A 6,252-nucleotide genomic window follows, 5' to 3' on the forward strand; every position below is an offset into this window, starting at 1 on the left:
TCACAAAGGTGGCCCTGATTGCATGAGGCACCAGAGTGTCAAAATGGTCTCTTTGGTTCCATGAGGTTCCGCAGTGTCCCCATGGTCGCTGTCAGAGGCTGGATGACATCAATGTCCCCAGACCCGTCGGGATGCTCGGAATGGCCGAGTGGGGCCGGGGCTGGGACAGACCTTGGAATGAGGTGGGACAGAGCCCCGCCCCCAGCCATGGCCTGGCAGATCTGCCAATCACACAGCAGGGGTAGCGCCCACCCAGCTCTGATTGGCTGAGCCGTCAATCAATCCCACACAGCAGGAGCAGCGCCCACCCAGCTCTGATTGGTTGAGCCGTTAATCAGTCACACAGCAGGAGCAGCGCCCAGCCTGCTCTGATTGGTTGAGCTGTCAATCAATCACACAGCAGGGGCAGCGCCCACCCAGCTCTGATTGGCTGAGCCGTCAATCAATCACACAGCAGGGGCAGCGCCCACCCAGCTCTGATTGGCCGAGCTGTCAATCAATCCCACACAAAGGCAATGAAACACAGCAGTGAGTGGGAAGAAAGCAGATGTCCCCGAAAAGAGGAGAGCTTACAAAACGCTAGGGAATTGAAAAAATCGGGCATGACGTCAAGCCCTGGTCTGAATCCTGAAATCTCCTGGGTCTGTGTCTCAGCCACACTGGAAGCCTAGCAGCTGGTAGCTCTCTGCATATCTATCTGGAGATCTTCTGTCTTTCTGTCTCTTTTTTCTCTTTTAACCTTCTTATCCTCTTTTACTGGAATGTTTTTGGGTAGTTTAACATTTTTATGCCTAAAGGTTTCCATCTTAAATGGGCTGAGTTAATGATGTTCCTGCTACGCTAAGTGTTGCACGTTGAATTGGATGTTGTATGAAATCATTTGCCAAAGGAGCTCGGTTTTCTGTATTTTTCCAGTACACTTTTGTGTCGTTTTGACCTCTTGAGAATATCTGGCTGGGGTTTCTACTCTGCACCAAACTCGAGGAAAGGAACCTTTGCTCACCCTCAGCATTTCAGTGTTCTGCGGTGTTACAGGCGCGCAGGCTCAGCACGGCCTCTTGTTTCCATCAGGCCCTGCTGTGTCACACTGGCCCTTGGTTCCATGAGCATCTGGAGTGTCACACAGCCTGATGACATTTGTCCTTGCTGCCTCTCCCATCCCAGTGCTCCAGGAACAGCCCCGAGCCACCTGTGAGGGACAGGCCCTGCTGGCCCAGGCCTGGGCTCAGGCCTTGGCCTTTCTGCTTCCTCCAACCAGCCCAGGCCTTGCTCAGCATTGCAGTTCCCTGCTCACAGCCTCGGGCTCCTGCAATCCTGGCCTCAAGGATCTGCTCTCACCACTCCCTGGGGAGCCTTTGGCAGTCCCTGCCCTCAGTGGGGCCACTGATGCTCCAAGGGACTTGGAGTTTTGCTTCTGACTCCTTGAGCAGCTTCTTCAACCTTCTCTCAGTGCCTGGGGCTCCTGGACTCAGCCCCAAATCCACCGTTGGGGATCATTAAAATACAGAAAACCCTCAGGAGCTCTTTGTCTTCTTTCCAATGTCTTCCAGTCTCCAGGCCTTGTGCAGCTGCTTGGAGTCACTTTGGAGTTCTCTTAAGGAGGAAGATTTCAAGGTACAGCTCACGATTTTCAGTGTTATAAAAGGGAGTAATTTTTCTTTTTCAGTTCCAAGAAGAAGCAACTTAGGCATTCCCCAGGTGATCTTGATGCTGAACGTCTCCTTAGGAGGCGTGGGCCCACAGAAGAATGAGCCCCTTGCAGGCTGACCCTGTTTGGACAAGCTGCTCCCCAAGCCCAGCCTCAGCGTGTCTGACATGGCCCAGCTGGGACTGACATCCCTGGCCCTGCACCGGAAGCCCTTCCCCCCTGAACTCTGCAGCTGGCTGTCCCTGCCCACTGCACCATGTCGCACGTGCTCTCCTCAGGGCTCTGCCTGCATCCAGGCCCGGGACAAGTATTCCTGTTTGTGAGGAAAGAAGGGAAAAGCCTGAGCAGGTCTCCTAAACGACAAATCCCCACTGTAGAAGCACATGCTGAGTACAGGCTGCCTGGAATGATGACACCTTTCTACTAGGGACAGTGGGACCAGAAATGATGTCTGGATGCAGAATTCTCGGAGTCTTGCAGCTGAATTCTCTGTCCTTGTCCTTTCCCTGCATCTCTGTTGCAGATGGAAGCTGCTGGTGCCTTTCTCAGCTGTGACCTGTCTTTTGAATGCAGACAGATGTTCCCAGGTGTGTTAAGCAGGTGCTGCTCAATGTTTATGCAAAGCTTTGGTGTGCTCATGGAACCAAGGGGACCCTTGTGACACAGCGGGGGCTGATGGAACCAAGGAGACAATTGTGACAGTTGAGAGCCTCACAGAAACAAGGCTCCATTGTGACGCTGAAGGCAATTACGGAATCCACATCACTGTGACACAGCCGGGCCACGTGGAACCAATGGTCCCTTATGACAATGCAGATCCAAGGAGACCATGGTGACACTATGGGACCGCATGGATCCAAGGGGCCACTGTGACACTGAAGAACTTCATGGAAGCCAGGGTGCAGTGTGACACAGCGGTGCCTGATTGGAAGAAAAGGAACCACTGCTGACAGCCCAGAAACTCCTGGAACCAAGGGGCTGTGGTGACACAGCAGGGCCACATGGAACCAAGGAGACCTGTGACATTTAGGAACCTCATGGAACCAAGAGTCCACTATGACACTGCAGAAACAAGGAGACCATTGGGACGTTGTGGAAGCTCACAGAACCAAGCAGCCCTTGTGACACTCCAGGGCCTCGTTGAAGCAGGGAGACCACTGTGACAGTCCAGAACGTCATGGAACTAAGGCTCTCTTGTGACACAGCAGGCTCCCATGCAACCAATTGTCCATTGTGACAATGCAGATCCCAGGAGACCATGGTTACACTACGGAAGCTCATGGAACCAAGGGTCCATTGTGACAAAGCAAGGCCTTGTGGAACCAAGGAGAGCATTGTGACGTAATGGAACCTCGTGGAACCAAGGGTCCGTTGTTAGAGTCCAGAACCAAGGACAGCATTGTGACAGTCCAGAACCTCATGGGACCAAGATTCCCTTGTTACACAGTGGCACTTGATGGAACCAAGGAGCCACTGTAGCACAGCAAAGCTGCATGAAACCTATGGTCCATAGTGCTACTGCGGATCCAGGGAAACCATGGCGATACCACGGAACCTCACGGAGCCAAGGGTCCAGTGTGACCCGGCAGAACCTCTTGGAATCAAGGCAACCATGTCACACTATGGAACCTCATGGAGCCAGGGGTCCAGTGTGCCATTGCGGGGCCTCACTGGAGCAAAGGACATGGTTGATGGGACAGAAGCTCATGGAAACGATGGGCTATTGGGACATTGCAGAGCCTCATGGAGCCAAGGAGACCACTGTGACACCGAGGAACCTTATGGAAGCAAGCAGCCACTGTAGAACCAAGGAGAGCACTGTTGACAGTACAAAACCTCCTGGAACTGAGAGGCCATTGTTCTGCAGCGAGGCCTCGTGGAACCAAGGGGCCATGGTGACACTGTGGGGGCCTCCTGAAGCAAATAGTCGTTGTGACACGGCGGGGCTGCTTGTAACCAACTGTCCATCGTGATACTGCAGATCCAAGAGACCGTGCTGACACTATGGCAGTTCATGGAACCGAGAGGCTGTTGTGACACACCAAGGCCTCGTGGCACCAAGGAGAGCATTGTGGCAGTGCAGAACCAAGGAGGCCATTTTGACAGTACAGACCCAAATGGAACCAAGGGTCCACTGTTATCCAGCAGGGCCTCGTGGAACCAAGGGGCCCTCGTGAAAGTGTGCAAGGGGCATAATGGAGTCAGGGACACCACTGATACTGAAATCTGCTGGATAGCAACTTTTGAACACAGTTTTGAGGATCTGAGAGCAGGTATTCTTTATTACACCATGGTGGCCACTTGGGCAATCCTTCATCTACTCGAGTGCACTGGCCACCAGGCAATCGGAGCTTTTATCACTCACACTGATGATGTATTCATTAGTTAACCCCACCTGGAATTTATTTGCCATAATTGCACCCCTTCTCACAAGTCCTTCTATGGTTCTTTGGAGTCTGCCTTCAACATGCGCTGTCCTTTTTAGGTGACTGCTCTTTGATCCCCGCTTTTGAGGAAGGGCAATATTATTGTTGTGTATAACTTCTGCTTTTGTCAGCCTTGCAGAGCTGAGCTGACATTCTCCTTGCATTTTGTGCACGCTCTGTTTGCCTCAGCTACATCCTTTGTGCGTTTCTCCAAGGCTGTGCTCTTCTGTTCTCTGCCCGCGATAAGTGTAAATGTTGTTCTGTTCTCCTGTCCTTGTCACAATGCTCCCCCCACGAGGCATGTCTGCAAGCCCCTCCAACCCATGGACTTGGGGTGGGCAAGTGCTCCTGAGGGAACAGGGATGGGACAGCTGGGCTGGACTGGCCCAAGGGATGTTCCATTCCATGTCACAGCACGATCAGCAATCAACTGGGAGAAGCAGGGGAATGGGGGATTTGCGGGGGGTGGGGGGAGGGTGGGGGGAGTGTCACCATCTACCAAGACAGGCCGGGGATTGTTTGATCTCAGAGGTAATAGCAGGCAAATAGCGGGGGACAAATCAGTTTATTCAACAACAGCAATGCATTTTTATTGAATGCCAAACAATTCAGTTGCGATAGAGGGGAGAGATATAGGAAATGGAGTCTAGAGAGAGAAAAAGAGGGGAAGGGGGAAATAGCTACCAACAGACGAGACCAACGTCATGGTGCGCCAGCCAATGGAAGGGTGGTCATCCGTGGGGAGTACTCAGGGTCTCCTCCAGAGGATCGCTCTTTTATAGTCCTTTTTCAAAGCGAGTGGCTTGTGGCCAAGAGGTGGGGAGATTTATGGAGCATTGTGTGGGGCTCCAAGAGACAGGTGCGGTCGTGCAGTACATGCAGGCTTCAGCTGGTACCATGACAGCAGAGTCCAGTGAGCACAACACACCTGCAAAGAGTCCCTTGGCAAGCACCCACCTCAAGCAGGCCAGAAAATCATTGTCCAGAGTCAACCTGGGCGGGGGTCCTTGAGGTCTTCTTGAGAGGGTCATGAGGCAAAAATGAGGGAAACTTCACACCGACCCTTAGAGTGGTAGATGAGAGGCAGCCCTCAGGAAACGGTGGCCACCCAGAGCTGTTACTCCTAGCAGATTTTGGCTGGGAGCAAGCCTTGTATGTAGTGCTTTTTCAGGGGGAATATCAGTTTCAGCCGTGGGAACCTGCAAAAGCGGATGGTACTTTTCCATAGGAAGGAAAGCACAGAGCCTCAGTGCTCCAGGAGCTGATGAGAGGCAGTCCTCAACATTCCAGGATCAGCCAGTCTTGCCAGGTGGCCCCCGGGAGGCCCAGCCAGCCAGACCTGTTCCATGTTGCCTTGGTTCCATGGGGCCTCACAGTGTCACAATGTACTCCTTGATTCCGGGAGTCCCTGTAGTGTCCCGATATTCTCCTTGTCACAATATTCTCCCTGCTTCAGTAGTGATAACAATGGCCCCTTGCTTCCCTAAGGTCCTGCAGAGTCACCAAGGCCCCTGGGCTCCATGTGGCCCTGCTGTGTAACAAAGGCTCCTTGGTTCTCTGGGCCGCACAGCTTCATCACTGACCCTTGGTTCCATTGGGGTCCCGAGTCTCACAAAGGTGGCCCTGATTGCATGAGGCACCAGAGTGTCAAAATGGTCTCTTTGGTTCCATGAGGTTCCGCAGTGTCCCCATGGTCGCTGTCAGAGGCTGGATGACATCAATGTCCCCAGACCCGTCGGGATGCTCGGAATGGCCGAGTGGGGCCGGGGCTGGGACAGACCTTGGAATGAGGTGGGACAGAGCCCCGCCCCCAGCCATGGCCTGGCAGATCTGCCAATCACACAGCAGGGGTAGCGCCCACCCAGCTCTGATTGGCTGAGCCGTCAATCAATCCCACACAGCAGGAGCAGCGCCCACCCAGCTCTGATTGGTTGAGCCGTTAATCAGTCACACAGCAGGAGCAGCGCCCAGCCTGCTCTGATTGGTTGAGCTGTCAATCAATCACACAGCAGGGGCAGCGCCCACCCAGCTCTGATTGGCTGAGCCGTCAATCAATCACACAGCAGGGGCAGCGCCCACCCAGCTCTGATTGGCCGAGCTGTCAATCAATCCCACACAAAGGCAATGAAACACAGCAGTGAGTGGGAAGAAAGCAGATGTCCCCGAAAAGAGGAGAGC

This window comes from Sturnus vulgaris, unplaced genomic scaffold (genome assembly GCF_052056855.1).
Source record: "Sturnus vulgaris isolate bStuVul1 unplaced genomic scaffold, bStuVul1.hap1 Scaffold_460, whole genome shotgun sequence".
In the NCBI taxonomy this organism is placed as follows: Eukaryota; Metazoa; Chordata; class Aves; order Passeriformes; family Sturnidae; genus Sturnus; species Sturnus vulgaris.